Source organism: Bos grunniens, chromosome 28 (assembly GCF_055505025.1).
Source record: "Bos grunniens cultivar Pamir isolate PY7600 chromosome 28, Bosgru_T2T1.0, whole genome shotgun sequence".
In the NCBI taxonomy this organism is placed as follows: Eukaryota; Metazoa; Chordata; class Mammalia; order Artiodactyla; family Bovidae; genus Bos; species Bos grunniens.
Window position 1 is genome coordinate 17,937,249 of NC_141192.1, and position 18,004 is coordinate 17,955,252.

Here is an 18,004-nt window from a genome sequence, read left to right on the forward strand (position 1 = left end):
GTGTGGGCTTCTCATTGTCGTGGCTTCTCTTGTGGAGCACAAGCTCGAGGTGTGTGGGCTTCAGAAGTTGCAGCACATGGACTCAGTAGCTGTGGGATCTTCTTGGACCAGGCAAGGTGGATTCTTAATCACAAGGGAAGCCCATGTTCACTTCTTATGCACAACTTAAAACTGTTTTCTTACTGCTGAGTTTTGAGAGTTCTTTTGTAAATGTTATACATACAAGTCCTTTCAAGGATATGTGATTTCCAAATATTTTTTCCCAGGCTGTAGCTTATCTCTTCATCCTCTTATCAGTGACTTTTATAGAGCAAAAGTTTTAAATTTTGATGAAGTTCAATTTATTAATTCTTCTTTTATGGATTGAACTTTTAATGTCATGTCTAAGAACTTTTTGCATAGCCCCAAGTCACAAAGGTTTTCTCTTAGAATTTTTATGGCTTTGCTTTTTTACACTTAGATCTGTGATCTAGTTAATTTTTGTATTTGTTTAAGTTGTAAGGTTTAGGTCGAGGTTCATTTTTTTGCATATGGGTGTCCATACTGTGTTTTCTCAATCTTGTAGTAAAGAGAGGAATAAAAGCATGTGGATAAAATAGAATAGTGGTTAGGATTTTTTTTCGTTCTTGAAACAGATGGACCTACATCTGATTCTGGGTTCTTCAATCTGTATAGACTTGAACAAGTGAACCTCTCCAGATTTTTACAGCCTGCTTTGGAGAGTTGTAGGAAGGATTAGATGAGATGACATATAGTACTCAGCATGGTGCTGGATACAAAAGAAACATTTGATAAAAGGTAACTGCTATTCCTGATATTTTTATGACTGGTTAGGTTAAAAGTATTACTTGGAGTATTCAGAGTAGATAAGCCCTCTATTTGATAGTTGTGGGCAAGGTCAGAGAAAATGATTTGGTGAGCATTTTTGTAAGATCCTTTCTTCTTTTTCCTTTCCTTTTTTCATCTTGTCCATATTGCTCGAGCTGGGTCTTAGGTATTAGGATAGAGTGAGATATAGGTATCCAGATATAGAAGTATTAGAATCCAAGTACTTTTGTGGGACTGGGGTGACAGTTCATCAACTTGATTATTTAATATGATAAGAAGATAGAGACTGGGCAGATGTGAGCAGACAGTACAGAACCATATAATCTCAAAGTTTCTTAGCATTTGTGTGCTTGAACAAAGGTACATCTATAAGTTCAGTACTCAAATACTATACATATGTGTGTATCCATGCATACATATATATGATTAGAAAGCCATCAGAATATTACTAATTGTCATTAGTCAACCACCAGAGTATCTTTTTTCCTCTTAAAATTTCATAGCAAGAGGATTTATTCTCAGTGGGAGTGGAGGGTAGGGTAGGAGAAGATCAGGAATATTGAAGTTTCAGTACAGTTTGGATAAATTTTGTGGGGGTCGTGCTGGTAAGTTTTGGAATTGTTTTACCTTGTAAACACCACTTATTGAAGCTCAATGACTATTTATTTTTTGAAATATTACAAATACCTGGTATGTGACAAGCAGATTGTAATAAATTGGCCTTTTTCTTTCTCTCTCTCTATATGTGTGAATGTTTTTCACTTTTCTTTCGTTTCCTGGCATGGGCTGAAAAGGAATAAATATTGGAATGATTACTTTAACTCAGCTGGAATGAGATTGGCCACTATGTGTATCATGCTGGCCTTAATCAGTCCCAAGTACTTCCTTCCTGCTCTCAGGGAGACTCCACGCTGACATGTCGTCTTCCTGCTTTTAAATCAGATCTTGATAACAGCAGGGAAGTAAGCACAGCATAAAACAGTAAATAAGGAACCATTATCCACCTATTACTGAAGAAAGTTTTACTGAATTTAGACTGATAAGCAGATGACCATAAAACCATGCAGGCATTTTCCACTGGTACTCTTTTATTTTTCCGACTGAGGAAAGTTCCTTTCTGGTGACTTTGAAGAATGTATACCTGTTCATTGAGATATCAGTGGTTTCCTGAAAGACCGTGTGGCTCTCAGTCTTATTTTGACTCCTCTGACACTTATCTGACATCTCTGATGAGAATTTCTTCATCTCTAAAATAGGAGTGGTCTTAGCATTTTCTTCCTTATAAGAAAGAGATGACCTCTCTTGGTATACAGTTGGCTCATACATTTTAAAAAATTTACATATGTATGTATTATGTATATTTATTTAAATTGTTACACACACTGTTTTCTAATTACCTTTTTGGGTTTGTTTTTTTTTTGTTGTTGGCTGTACATGGCTTTTGGTATCTCACTTTCCTTGACCAGGGATGGAACCAGGGCCATAGCAGTGAGAGTCCGGAATCCTAGCCACTAGGCAACCATGGACCTCCCTATCTTTTTGATTTAACAACATGTTTTGGGTCAATATATATAAATCTAACTGGTGCCTTTAGGTGCTGTAAAGATCCTAGTCTGTGTATGTACCCTAACTTATTTCATCAATCTCCTGCGATGGACCACTAAAGGAAACTATTTATATTAAATAATGCTATAATGAACATTTTTGTAAATACATCTTTCTGTTTTTGGCTGACAGTTTCTTTGGGGTACATTTTCGGATAAATTCTTAGAATTGGAATACATGGGTTCAGTTCAGTTCAGTTGCTCAGTCGTGACCGACTCTTTGCGACCCCATGAATCACAGCACGCCAGGCCTCCCTGTCCATCACTAACTCCCAGAGTCCACTCAAACTCATGTCCATCGATTCGGTGATGCCATCCAGCCATCTAATCCTCTGTCGTCCCCTTCTCCTCCTGCCCCCAATCTTTCCCAGCATCAGGGTCTTTTCCAGTGAGTCAGCTCTTCGCATGAGGTGGCCAAAGTATTGGAGTTTCAGCTTTAGCATCATTCCTTCCAAAGAACACCCAGGACTGATCTCCTTTAGAATGGACTGGTTGGATCTCCTTGCAGTCCAAGGGACTCTCAAGAGTCTTCTCCAACACCACAGTTCAAAAGCATCAATTCTTTGGCGCTCAGCTTTCTTCACAGTCCAACTCTCACATCCATACATGACCACTGGGAAAACCATAGCCTTGACTAGACGGACCTTTGTTGGCAAAGTAATGTCTCTGCTTTTGAATATGCTATCTAGGTTGGTCATAACTTTCCTTCCAAGGAGTAAGCGTCTTTAATTTCATGGCTGCAGTCACCATCTGCAGTGATTTTGGAGCCCCCAAAAATAAAGTCTGACACTGTTTCCACTGTTTCTCCATCTATTTCCCATGAAGTGATGGGACCGGTTGCCATGATCTTCGTTTTCTGAATGTTGAGCTTTAAGCCAACTTTTTCACTCTCCACTTTCACTTTCATCAAGAGGCTTTTTAGTTCTTCTTCACTTTCTGCCATAAGGGTGGTGTCATCTGCATATCTGAGGTTATGATATTTCTCCTGGCAATCTTGATTCCAGCTTGTGCTTCTTCCAGCCCAGCGTTTCTCATGATGTACTCTGCATATAAGTTTAATAAGCAGGGTGACAATATACAGCCTTGACATACTCCTTGTCCTATTTGGAACCAGTCTGTTGTTCCATGGCCAGTTCTGACTATTGCTTCCTGAACTGCATATAGGTTTCTCAAGAGGCAGTTCAGGTGGTCCTGTATTCCCATCTCCTTCAGAATTTTCCACAGTTTATTGTGATCCACACAGTCAAAGGCTTTAGCAGAGTCAATGAAGCAGAAATAGATGTTTTTCTGGAACTCTCTTGCTTTTTCGATGATCCAGCAGATGTTGGCAGTTTGATCTCTGGTTCGTCTGCCTTTTCTAAAACCAGTTTGAACATCTGGAAGTTCTTGGTTCACATATTGCTGAAGCCTGGTTTGGAGAATTTTGAGTATTACTTTACTAGAGTGTGAGATGAGTGCAACTGTGTGGTAGTTTGAGCATTCTTTGGCATTGCCTTTCTTTGGGATTGGCATGAAAACTGACCTTTTCCAGTCCTGTGGCCACTGCTGAGTTTTCCAAATTTGCTGGCATATTGAGTGCAGCACTTACACAGCCTCATCTTTCAGGGTTTGAAATAGCTCAACTGAAATTGCATCATCTCCACTAGCTTTGTTTGTAGTGATGCTTTGTAAGGCCCACTTGACTTCACATTCCAGGATATCTGGCTCTAGGTGAATGATCACACCATCATGATTATGTGGGTCGTGAAGGTCTTTTTTGTACAGTTCTGTGTATTCTTGCAACCTCTTCTTAATGTCTTCTGCTTCTGTTAGGTCCATCCCATTTCTGTCCTTTATCGAGCCCATCTTTGCATGAAATGTTCCCTTGGTATTTCTAATTTTCTTGAAGAGATCTCTAGTCTTTCCCATTCTGTTGTTTTCCTCTATTTCTTTGCACCGATTGCTGAGGAAGGCTTTCTTATCTGTCCTTGCTATTCTTTGGAACTCTGCATTCAGATGCTTATATCTTTCCTTTTCTCCTTTGCTTTTCGCTTCCCTTCTTTTCACAGCTATTCGTAAGGCTTCCTCAGACAGCCATTTTGCTTTTTCGCATTTCTTTCCCATGGAGATGGTCTTGATCCCTGTCTCCTCCATCCATAGTTCATCAGGCACTCTATCTATCAGATCTAGTCCCTTAAATCTATTTCTCACTTCCACTGTATAATCATAAGGGATTTGATTTAGGTCATACCTGAATGGTCTAGTGGTTTTCCCTACTTTCTTCAATTTAGGTCTGAATTTGGCAATAAGGAGTTCATGATCTGAGCCACAGTCAGCTCCCGGTCTTGTTTTTGCTGACTGTATAGAGCTTCTCCATCTTTGGCTGCATAGAATATAATCAGTCTGATTTTGGTGTTGACCATCTGGTGATGTCCATGTGTAGAGTCTTCTCTTGTGTTGTTGGAAGAGGGTGTTTGCTATGACCAGTGCTTTCTCTTGGCAATACTCTAGGTAGGTGTTGCAAGAGGGCATCAGAGGGCAGACACACTGAAACCATAATCACAGAAAACTAGCCAATCTGATCACACGGACCACAACCTTGTCTAACTCAATGAAACTAAGCCATGCCGTGTGGGGCCACCCAAGACAGGCGGGTCATGGTGGAGAGGTCTGACAGAATGTGGTCCACTGGAGAAGGGAATGGCAAACCACTTCAGTATTCTTGCCTTGAGAACCCCATGAACAGTATGATACATGGGTTAGGCGAATGTAAACTTAAAATTTTTTGATAGATTTTTTCCATTTTATTTTAAAAATCAACTTTATTGAGTTACAACTTACAAAGTATGTAATGCACATATAATATAAAGCATAATGCTTAAAATATAAAGCATATTTTAAGAATATGCTTTGAGTTTTGACAGACATAAGACATATACAGCTGTGCAACAACCATCAAAAACAAGATGTAGAACATTTCCATTAGCCGAAAAAATTCCTTTGTGCATCTTTGCAGCCACTTCCACTTCCTGCCATCTCATCTCCTACCAGTGATTCCAGCCAACCACTTATCTGCTGTTACTGTTGGATTTCCCTTTGCTAGAGTTTCATATAAATGGAGTTATGCAGCATATAGTCTTTTTGTTGTTGTTGTTTGGTTGTGCCATGCAGCATGTGCCATCTTAGTTCCCTGACCAGTAATTGAACCCATGCCCCCTGCAGTGAAAGCACGGAATGTTTACCTCTGAGAAGACCCCAGGATATAGTCTTTGTGGCTTTTATTTTTTTTGTTGTTCAGTGGAACGTTCTTGAGCTTCATTCATGTTGATGTGTGTTACAGTAGTTCATTTCTTTTTATTGTTAAGCATACTCCTTTGCATGACTGTACCAAAATGTGTTTAGTTCAACTCTTTAAGTGGTTTCTAGTGTATTGTAAATGAACCTATTTTAATCATTTGTATAGAAATCTTTGGGTTAAGTATGTTTTTGTTCCTCTTGAGCAGGTACTTGGTATAATTGTTGAATCAAGTGCAGATGTAGGTTTAATTTTATAGAAAACTGTTAAAACTATTTCAGGTGTGGTTGTGCCTCTTCCTACCACTAATGATGTGTGAAGAGTTTAGGTTTAACATTTGGTGGTCTCTCATTTTTTAAATTGTTTATTGAAGTATAGTTGATTTACAATGTTTTGTTAGTTTCTGGTATATAACAAAGTGATTCACTTACACATACATCATACACATACTCTTTCATATTCTTTTCCCTTACGGTTTGTTGTAGGATATTGAATATAGGTGTGATATAGTAGGACCTTGTTGTTTAGCTATTTTATATATAGTTTGTATCTGTTAATGCCAAGCTCCTGATTTCTCTCTCACTAATCCTTTTTACCCTTCGGTAATCATAAGTTTGTGTTCTATGTCTGTGAGTTTCTTTGTTTTGTAAATAAATTCGTTTGTATCATGTGTTTCCACATGTAAGTGATGTCATACGGTATTTGTCTTTCTATTGGACGTATGGCCAGCACCTCGAATACAGTGTTGAGTAGAAGATGTGAGAGAGGACAGTCTTTCCTTGTTGTCCATCATAGGGGAACAATATTCAGTCCTCTACTATTATTATTATTGTGTTTTTGACTACACCACAGAGCATGTGGGATCTTAGTTCTGTTGCAGTGAAAGGGCTGAATCTTCACTGCTGGATTTCCAGGGACGTCCTCAGTCTTTTATTATTAAGTTTTACAGATGCTCTTTATCTGGTTAAGGAAATTCCATTTTCTTCCTAGTTTGCTGAGAGTTAAAAAAAATCAAAACTGAGTATTAAACTTTGTTAACCTTTTTTAATATGAGATTTACATATTTTCCTTCATAGTATAAATACACTTGATTACATTTATTAATTTTTTTAATGTTAAGCCAGTCTGGCTCTTCAGATAACCTCACTTATTTTTTGATGTATTATAATTTTTATATTTTCCTGGATTTGTGCTCGCTTTAGCAACACTTATACTAAAACTTGATTTTGATGGATTTGATTTATTAGAGCCGTGTTCTTTGGAAGGAATGATGCTAAAGCTGAAACTCCAGTACTTTGGCCACCTCATGCGAAGAGTTGACTCATTGGAAAAGACTCTGATGCTGGGAGGGATTGGGGGCAGGAAGAAAAGGGGACGACAGAGGATGAGATGGCTGGATGGCATCACTGACTCGATGGATGTGAGTCTGAGTGAACTCCGGGAGTTGGTGATGGACAGGGAGGCCTGGTGTGCTGCAATTCATGGGGTCGCAAAGAGTCGGACATGACTGAGCAACTGAACTGAACTGAACTGAATTATTAAGGATTTTTATATCTGTTCATAAGAGATACTGGTTTTAGGTTTTTTTGTGATGTCTTCACCTGTATGTGTTTGTATAACTAGCTTCAGGTGTGTAGCAAAGTGATTCAGTTGTGTGTGTGTATATATGTGTATTCTTTTTCAGATTCTTTTCCATTATAGGTTGTTACAAGACATTGAATATAGTTAGTTCCCTATGCTATATAATAGGTCCTTGTGGTTTATTTATTTTATACAGAGCAGTGTGTATATGTTAATCCCAAACTCCTAAATTATCCCTAACTCTTACCCCCCACCCCTGCTATACTTTCTGGTAAACAAATTTGTTTCCTGTGTCTGAGTCCATTTCTGTTTTGTAAATAAGTTCATTTGTATCACTTTTTTAGTCTTCATCTGGTTTTGCTATTAGGGGTAGTACTGACCATCTGATTAAAAACCAGATTAGTCAAGTGAGTTAAGAAGTGTTCTCTTCTAACTTTCTGAGTTCATGTAAGTTTGTGTAGGTATTGTTTTTCCTTAAGTGTTTAAGAAAATTCATCATTGAAGCCATCTAGATCTGTAGGTTTCTATTGTCTGACTCTGTGACCACAAGGATTGTAGCACACCAGGCTTTCCTGTCCTTCACCATCTGCTGGAGTTTGCTCAAACTCATGATCTTAGTTTTTTGAATGTTGCATTTTAAGCCAGCTTTTTCACTTTCCTCTTTCACCTTCATCAAGAGGTTCTTTAGTTCCTCTTTGCTTTCTGCCATTAGAATGGTGTCATCTGCTTATCTGAGCTTGTTGATCTTGATTCCAGCTTGTGATTCATCTAGCCCAGCATTTCACATGATGTACTCTGTGTATAAGTTAAGTAAGCAGGGTGACAGTATACAGCCTTGAAATACTTCTTTCCCAATTTTGAACCAGTCCATTGTTCCTTGTCCGGTTCTAACTCTTGCTTATTGACCGGCATACAGGTTTCTCAGGAAGCAAGTAAGGTGATCTGGTACTCCTTCTTTTTAAGAATTTTCCACAGTTTGTTGTGGTCCACACTCAAAGGCTTTAGTGTAGTCAATGAAGCAGAAGTAGATGTTTTTCTGGAATTCCCTTGATTTTCCTGCGATCCAATGGATGTTGGCAATTTGATCTCTAGTTCCTCTGCCTTTTCTAAATCCAGTTTGTATGTTTAGAGGTTCTCGGTTCACATACTGATGAAGCTGATCTTGAAGGATTTTGAGCATTACTTTGCTAGCATGTGAGATGAGTGCAATTGTGCGGTAGTTTGAACATTCTTTGACATTGCCTTTCTTTGGGATTGGAATGAAAACAGACCTTTTCTGCCGGGGTCCAGCCCCGGCTGATCCAGGGTATTTGAAGGAGAGACGGCATAGGCAACCTGTTTATTTAAATATTTTATCAAAGATGTAAAGAGTAATAGGATGAGGATAGCTCAGTAGGAAAATTTAGTGGAGAAAAGAGGCTGAGTAGCTTGGTTTACCCGGGAGACCAATAAAACTTCAAGACAAGAAGTTTGCACCTCTTACGTAGGCCGCAGGCGTCCTTCTGTTCTCCCGAAGGAGAGGAGACACTGAGGCCTCCCCGGTCGGATCTTAGAAGCCCAGGCATAATTAGCAAGCATGGCGGGTTCCTCACTCCAGATGGAGACTTAGCCAGAATTTGAGAGAGAGAGCGACATGGGGAGACCAAGTTTCGGTGAACAAGGCCCGCACTTTATTTTTCAAAGTAGTTTTTATACCTTAAGTTGTGCATAGAGGATAATGGGGGAAGGGGTGGAGTCATGCAAGGACAGCAGTCCTAATCAAAGCCAGGCTTTCAAACTTATCATATGCAAAAGTTCAGGTGAATTACATCATCTTCTGGCCTGGAGGCCTGTTAACATTTTAAGAATCTTATCTTTCTCTAAAGGTGATTTTTCCAAAGTCAGGCACCAGCCTCCAAAAAAGCATTGGACAAAGCTGCATTCCTATAGGGCAAAGGTGAGGTGGGCTCAGTCAAGAAAAGAATTAACTCAAGGGTCCCAGGTTACAAACATTGAGGCTACTACTTACGTTTCTATACACCCATTATATCAATCAATACACTGCCAAGGACACAGTAGGTAAGGAGTATGGAGACTTAGCAGCAAACATTGGCCCAATAAGTGAAAAACCCTTCACCAATACAATTTCTAATCAATCTTTTAACTACTCAAAGGAATCTGTGTTTAGACAGTTTAGAACATCTCCTCCCTCTCACAGTTGGGAGGCTCTGAACAATCACATGTGGCCGGAAAAACCTATTCCGGCAGGCTAGAGGATTTTCAAAGGAGTTTGTAGGTTGAAAACACTGTCACACCCAGGAATTATTAACTGGAGCTGTAAGCTAACTCTCTTTTTTCAGAGAGAGGTAGTGGGGGACAGCCCCCCATAAAGTCAGAGGTGTAGGTGAAAGCACAAAGCAGAAAGTAGGCAGAGATGCTTGAGAATTTCCAGGGGGAGTCCTGAGGCTCGATCCGCCTTTTCGTATGCCGAGCCTCCTTCCTCATGACCTTTGTCATGGGCAGAGTTCCTCACGCTGGCTCCCGGCAGTGATAGAATTCCAGTTGAGCTATTCCAGATCCTGAAAGATGATGCTGTGGAAAGTGCTGCACTCAATATGCAATATGCACTCAATATACAATATGCCGGCTCCCAGCATCTCCCCCTTTTTTATTTGTTAAAACAGCCAAATGCAGCTCAGTCGCAAGCTTCTGAATGTTCTGCCAAAGAATCCTGACAATACAAAGAAGAATGATTATGAGAAGCAAAATTAGATCTAAAGATATTAGACAGAATGTTTTTTCCAGAAATAAAGTTAGAGAAGGTGTGAAATAAGTCATTAGCTGCTCCAGCGGCGGTAAAATCCAGTCTAGAGTGTTCCAGGGTCTGTATTTGATTATGAAATTTTCCTAAGTCCAGGCCAATGTCAGAGCTGTTCCAAACACCTGAGATATGATTTTTGATTTTTTCCCATTCATAATCTGTCTCGTTTACCTTTAAAGATGTCACGCATGTCCACTGGTAATCAGCGTGGCATGACAGAGCCATTTTCACTTTTAAAGCCTGTAACTCAGTCCCAATATGCATTATTGCCTCTTCCAAGGCATCTACTCTCATCTCTAATTTCCTATCTATAAGCTTCTGTGTTGCTACAGTTAGTGAAACATTTTTAGACATGGTATCAACATATTGGGCAGTATGCACTTGTTGAGTCAATGATATTGCTGCCACAGTAACAGAAGCAATTGCTGCTATTAAAGCTGATATTCCTAAAATAAGTAAGCCCACAAATTGTCGCGATTGCATTAAATCCTGAAGCTGTTGTAATACAGCAAGACCAATAATTATCATATAAATAAGTGGTTACATCATAACATAAGGTGGACATTGTAACACTACAAAGGAGCAAACATTATATTGAGGGTTTAAACAAGATGAGAGCATGCATTGTTCACAAGTCACTACATTGGGTCCACCAGTGAAAGTCATATGTACATTAAGTTTTCCAGAATCGTTGGTAAAGAGAAAAACATAAGGAGAGGGTAGACAAGCCAAAACAGAATAAGTAGAATTATTTTCTGGTTGGAGTTCGCGCTGCAGCAGCCCCGTCGGTCCCGCCGGGATCTCGATGTTTATCTTGCCTCCCCTTCTGGCGGGCTCCTCTTTTGTGATCGAAGCAATGGGGGAACTGGATGTCTGGGGGACTGCAACATGGCGAATCAGCCTGTTCCAGATGTAAATTGGAGAATCTGCATCCTGTGGAAAAATACAAGCACATCCTTAACCGCTAGTTAATAATGGGTCAGGACCCTTCCATTGTCCTGAGAGGAGGTCCTTCCATTTGACTAATGGTTTTGCGTTTAATTGCTCCAGGCACCAATGATGAAGCATTGCAGTAGTTCCAGCCAGATCAGTATTTAGAATATTTATTACAAAAAGAGCATGTTGCAAGATTTGATGGGGAGAGCTATACTTAAACTCCCCTTCTTTTAGTTTTTGAATGTGGATTTTTAATGTTTGAATGCGCTCTTTCAACAATGGCCTGTCCCTGGGGAGATTATAAGGGATGACCGTATTATGTTTAATTTGAAACTTTATACAAAATTCCTGAAAAGACTTAGAAGTGTAAGCAGGAGCACTGTCAGTTTTCAGAGCCTTTGGCAGGCCCAAATATGAAAAACAAGTAAAGAGATGTATCACATCTTTAACCGCCTCTCCGGTACGAGCAGTTGCAATAATAATGTGAGAAAAGGTATCTACAGTTACATGAACAAAGGACAGTTTTCCAAATGAAGAGACATGAGTTACATCCATTTGCCAGAGTACGTTAGGTTTGAGACCGTGAGGATTAACTCCCATAGGTAGACTATTATAAACAGTGGGGCAGTGTAGGCAAGAACGCACAATCTCTCGAGCAGTCTCTCTGGGAATTTGGAATTGATATCTTAAAGCAGTAGCATATTGATGATGAAGTGAGTGAGAGGCTCTGGCCTCCTCAATCACAGTAGCCACTGTATTTCTGGTTAACAAGTCAGCCAAATCCAGTCCCCACTGCTGAGTTTTCCAAATTTGATGACATATTGAGTGCATTGAGTACAAAAAAGATCTTCACTACCCAGATAATCACGATGGTGTGATCACTCACCTAGAGCCAGACATACTGGAATGTGAAGTCAAGTGGGCCTTAGAAAGCATCACTACAAACAAAGCTAGTGGAGGTGATGGAATTCCAGTTGAGCTATTTCAAATCCTGAAAGATGATGCTGTGAAAGTGCTGCAGTCAATATGCCAGCAAATTTGGAAAACTCAGCAGTGGCCACAGGACTGGAAAAGGGCAGTTTTCATTCCAATCCCAAAGAAAGGCAATGTCAAAAAATGGTCACACTACTGCACAATTGCACTCATCTCACACGCTAGTATAGTAATGCTCAAAATTCTCCAAGCCAGGCTTCAGCAATACATGAACTGTGAAATTCCAGATGTTCAAGCTGGTTTTAGAAAAGGCAGAGGAACCAGAGATCAAACTGCCAACATCTGCTGGATCATGGAAAAAGTAAGAAGAGTTCCAGAAAAACATCTATTTCTGCTTTATTGACTATGCCAAAGCCTTTGACTGTGTGGATCACAATAAACTGTGGAAAATTCTGAAAGAGATGGGAATACCAGACCACCTGACCTGCCTCTTGAGAAACCTATATGTAGGTCAGGAAGCAACAGTCAGAACTGGACATGGAACAACAGACTGGTTCTAAATAGGAAAAGGAGTATGTCAAGGCTGTATATTGTCACCCTGCTTATTTAACTTATATGCAGAGTACATCATGAGAAACGCTGAACTGGAAGAAGCACAAGCTGGAATCAAGATTGCCAGGAAAAATATCAATAACCTCAGATATGCGGATGATACCACCCTTATGGTAGAAAGTGAAGAACTGAAGAGCCTCTTGATGAAAGTGAAAGAGGAGAGTGAAAAAGTTGGCTTAAAGCTCAACATTCAAAAAACTAAGACCATGGCATCCGGTCCCATCACTTCATGGCAAATAGACAAGGAAACAGTGGAAACAGTGTCAGACTTTATTTTGGGGGGCTCCAAAATCACTGCAGATGGTGACTGCAGCCATGAAATTAGAAGATGCTTACTCCTTGGAAGGAAAGTTATGACCAACCTAGATAGCATATTGAAAAGCGAGACATTACTTTGTCCACAAAGGTCCATCTAGTCAAGGCTATGGTTTTTCCAGTGGTCATGTGTGGATGTGAGAGTTGGACAGTGAAGAAAGCTGAGCGCTGAAGCTTTTAAACTGTGGTGTTGAAGAAGACTCTTGAGAGTCCCTTGGACTGCAAGGAGATCCAGCCAGTCCATCCTAAAGGAGATCAGTCCTGGGTGTTGATTGGAAGGACTGATTTTGAAGCTGCAACTCCAAGACTTTGGCCACCTGATGTGAAGAGCTGACTCATTTGAAAAGACGCCGATACTGGGAAAGAGTGAGGGCAGGAGGAGAAGGGGACAACAGAGGATGAGATGGTTGGATGGCATCACTGACTCAGTGGACATGGGTTTGGGTGGACTCTGGGAGTTGGTGATGGACAGGGAGGCCTGGCTTGGTGCGGTTCATGGGGTCACAAAGAGTCGGACGTGACTGAATTGAACTGAGTGCATTACTTTAACAGCATCAGCTTTTAGGATTTGAAATAGCTTGGATGGAATTTCGTCACCTCCACTAACTTTGTTTATAGTAGTGCTTCCTAAGGCCCACATGACTGCATATTCCAGGATGTCTGGCTCTAGGTATGTGACCACACCATTGTGGTTATCTCAGTCATTAAGAACTTTTTGGTATCGTTCTTCTGTGTATTCTTGCCAACTCTTCTTAATCCCTTCTGCTCCTATTAGGTCCTTGCCATTTTTGTCCTTTATTGTGCCCATCGTTGCATAAAATGTTTGATTGTTATCTCTGATTTTCTTGAAGAGATCTCTAGTCTTTCCCATTCTATTGTTTTCCTCTATTTCTTTGCATTGTTCACTTAAGAAGACGTTGTTGTCTCTCCTGGCTGTTTGCTGGAACTCTGTGTTCAGTTAGGTATATCTTTTGTTTCTCCTTTTCCTTTCACTTCTCTTGTTTTCTCAGCTGTGTCTGGTGCTGAAAGTCAAGTCTGTTGCTGTAAAGAGCAATATTGGATAGGAACCTGGAATGTTAAGTCCATGAATCAAAGTAAATTGGAGGTGGTCAAGCAGTAGATAGCAAGAGTGAACATTGACATTTTAGGAATCATTGGACTAAAATGGACAGGAATGGGTGAATTTAATTCAGGTAGCCGTTGTATCTACTACTGTGGGTAAGAAATCCCTTAGAAGAAATAGAGTAACCCTCATAGTCAGTGAAAGAGTATGAAATGCAGTACGTGGCTTCAATCCCCAAAACAACAAAATGATCTTGGTTTGTTTCCAAGGCAAACTATTCAACCTCACAGTAATCCAAGTCTAGGCCCCAGCCACTAATGCCCAAGAAGATGAAGTGGAACAGTTCTGTGAAAACCTACAAGATCTTGTGGAGCTAACACCAAAAAGACATGTCGTTTTCACTGTAGGGTATTGGAATGCAAAAATTGGAAGTCAAGAGATAACTGGAATAACAGGCAAGTTTGGCCTTGGACTACAAAATGAAGCAGGGCAAAGGTTAAGAGTTTTGCCGAGAGAACATACTGCTTCTGCTACTGCTAAGTCACTTCAGTCATGTCCGACTCTGTGCGACCCCATAGACGGAAGCCCACCAGGCTCCCCCGTCCCTGGGATTCTCCAGGCAAGGACACTGGAGTGGGTTGCCATTTCCTTCTCCAATGCATGAAAAGTGAAAGTGAAGTCACTCAGTCATGTCCGACTCCCAGCGACCCCATGGACCACAAGCCCACCAGGCTCCTCCGTCCATGGGATTTTCCAGGCAAGAGTACTGGAGTGGGGTGCCATCCACTGTCATAGAAAATACCCTCTTCCAACAACACAAGAGATAACTCTGCACGTGGACATCACCAGGTTGATTATATTCTTTGCAGCCGAAGATGGAGAACCTTTATATACTCAGCAAAAACAAGACCTGGAGCTGACTGTGTCTCAGATTATCATCTCCTTATTGCATAATTCAGGCTTAAATTGAAGAAAGTAGGGAAAGCCACTAGGCCATTCAGATATGACCTAAATCAAATCCCTTATGATTTTACAGTGGAGATGATGAATAGATTCAAGGGATTAGATCTGGTAGACAGAGTGCCTGGAGAACTGTGAATGAAGATTCATAACATTGTAGGTTTCTGAAAAGGTTTTAAATTAGGAATTTATTTAGTCGAGTTAGAACTATCCAGATTATCTTCTTCTTGAGTATGTTTTTGTAATTTGTGTCTTTGAGAATATTTGTTTGTTTCATCTAAAGTTTTTGAATTTCATTAGATGGAAATGTTCATAATATTTTATTATTCTTTCATGTCTGTCGCCCTGAAGTGATGTTCCCTCTTTTCTTGCTGATATCCGTAATTTGTGTCTAGTCTTTTATTCCTGATCTCTCTGGCAAGAGGTTTATCAGTTGTATTGGTCTTATAAGAAGAACAACAAAAAGCTTTTGGTTCCACTAATTTTTCTCTATTGTTTGTTCATTTTCTGTTTCATTGACTTCTGCTTTTATCTGTATTGTTACATTTCTTATGCCTAGCTTTGGGTTTAATTTGCTCTTTTTCTGGTTGCTTAATGTAGTAACTTAAATTACTGATTTGAGACTTTTTTTAGTATTTTAGTGTTTTAAAAGTATTTTAAGTAAACATTTTTGAGATAATTGTCAATTCATTTGCAATTATAAGTCTTGTGATTTATTTCATCTATTTAGAAGTATGTTTAGTTTTCTACATTTGGTTTTTTTTTTTTGTTACTGTTACAGATATCCCTGTTACTGATTTACAGTTTGATTCTGTTTGTCAAATAACGTTCTGTACAATATCAGTTCTTTTAAATACATTTGTACCTGTTTTCTGTTATAGAATATTATCTATCTTGGTAAATGTTCTATGTACATTTAAAAGGATGAACATTCTGATGTTTTTTTGTTTTTTAATTGATCTATAAATCTATAAATATAGCATCTAGTTGTTGGTGATCATTGTCTTGTATATCCATATTGATTTTCTGTCTACTTGTTCTGTTAATTACCGAGAGGATTGTTGAAATCTCCAACAGTACTTGGAGATTCGTCTATTCCTCCTCTCAGTTGTGTCAGTTTTTCCATATCTTCTTGGCAGGTCAGTTCCTTTATAATTACGAAGCATCCCTTTTTATCCCTGATAGTATTTCTTGTTCTGAGGTCTACTTTTTTAGGTATTAGTATAGCCATTCCAGCCTTCTTTGCTTTGTATTTTTCATTGTATATATATTTTTATTCTTTTACTTTTATTTATTATTTTTAAGTTAATTATTTTTGACTGTGCTGGGTCTTCGTTGATGGTTTCAGACTCTCTCTAGTTGCAGCAAGCGGAGGCTAGTCTTTGTTGCCATGCTCAGGCTTCTCATTGTGGTAGCTTATTTTCTTGCAGAGCATGGTCTCTGGAGTGCTTGGGCTTCAGTAGTTGTGTTATGTGGGCTCAGTAGTTGTGGTACACAGGCTTAGTTGCTCCATGGCATGTGGGATCTTAGTTCCTAGGCCAGGAATTGCACCCATGTCCCCTGCATTGGCAGGCAGATTCTTAACCACTGAACCATGAGAAAGTCCCTAAGTAGATTTCTTAAAGATAGCATATAATTGATTTTTTAAAAATCTGGTCTGTCATCTCTTCCTTTTAAGTGGAATGACTAGATTGTTTACTTTTAATGTAGTTATAGACATAGGTGGGTTTAAGTCTACCATTTTGTGATTTTTTTTTTTTTTTTTGGTCTTATCTTTCCTTTGTTCATGTTTTCCTACTGTTTTTTAGATTGAGGGTTTTTAAAACTTTCATTTTCTTGACACTGTTGGCTTATTAGCTACAACCGTTTTATTTTTCAGTAAATCTTCATAGGTTTACAATATGTATTTAATTCATCACCTTCAAATAATATTACATAACTTAACATATAATTTAAGAACCTCACAATATGTCATTTTTTTCCTTCCTTCTATCCTTTGTCTGATTGTCATTAATCTTGCTTCTATTTATAAACAACTTTCTGTAAGATTTCTTATAGTTTGTTGGTACTGGATACACTTTCAGTTTTTTTTGTATGAAATAAGTCTTTAATTTGTCTTCTTTTTCGAAAGATAATTTTTACTGGTTACAGGATTTTTTTTCTTTTGGAATGTTTTTTAAAATTATTTATTTATTTACTCTTGATTGGAATGGATCTTGGATGCTGTATCCTGTTTCTCATTGGCATTTTCCTCAGGCTTAGCGTCCACTGGTGATTCTTACCTGATGATTCTAGCACTTGCTCTACATTTAGTATTCAATTTTCTGCATTCATTTGTAAGTAGGGGACCTTCCTTCTCACCTTACTTTTAAATTTATTTGTTATGGGTGTGATTTCATAAATTTTCTTTTCCAAGGGCTTATAATTTACTGTTGTGCTTAATTATTTTGATACTTAAATTATCTCAGATTTACTCGGAGTCCTCTGAAGCCTTTTCTGGGGATGCATTTTCTTTGGCCTGTATTTGTACTTTTGTTTCAGTTCTCCCATATATATGTATACATGTCTGCTTTAAAATGTCTTAATTTGTCTAAGGTCTCACCCGGTGCCTCCCCTTAGAGCTTTAGTTATTCTGTCATATTCTTCTGCCAGTAATCTCTTGTCCCCGGTAAAAGATCTGTCGTCCCCTGTAGTTCCTTTTCTCCCTCTGCAGGCAATTAACACTTCTTATAGTGGCCTCCAACCTGGTATCCAGACTGTGCTTCTGTCCCCAACAGCACTGCAAGTTAGGCAAGACAGAAACCAGTTCCTCAGGCAGCCTCTTAATAAGCCGGAACATTGCAAACCACTTTTACTCTTCCTTCTCCCCTGTTGGAGGAGTAGAAACTGGGTGGCTTCTTTCTGATCTGTTGTGATGTCCTAGGGCAGAGTGTAGGGCAAGGGGTAGATAGAGAACATGAGGGTTCCTACCATTTTGAGTACAGTTTTCCTTTGGTTAGGCATTTGTTTGGTTATTGCAGGTTCTTAACTCATTTCTAGCATTCTCCCAAAGCTACTTTCGTCCATATGTTGTTTATTTAGTGTTTCTGTCTGGGAAT

General features: G+C 39.3%; 1 protein-coding gene across 18 annotated transcripts in view; it reads left to right on the forward strand.

Annotated features, from left to right (window-relative positions):
- Window positions 1-18,004, forward strand: part of ASCC1 (activating signal cointegrator 1 complex subunit 1) — a 134,249-nt gene that overhangs the window by 35,838 nt on the left and 80,407 nt on the right. The gene's annotated exons all lie outside the window — the stretch shown is intronic.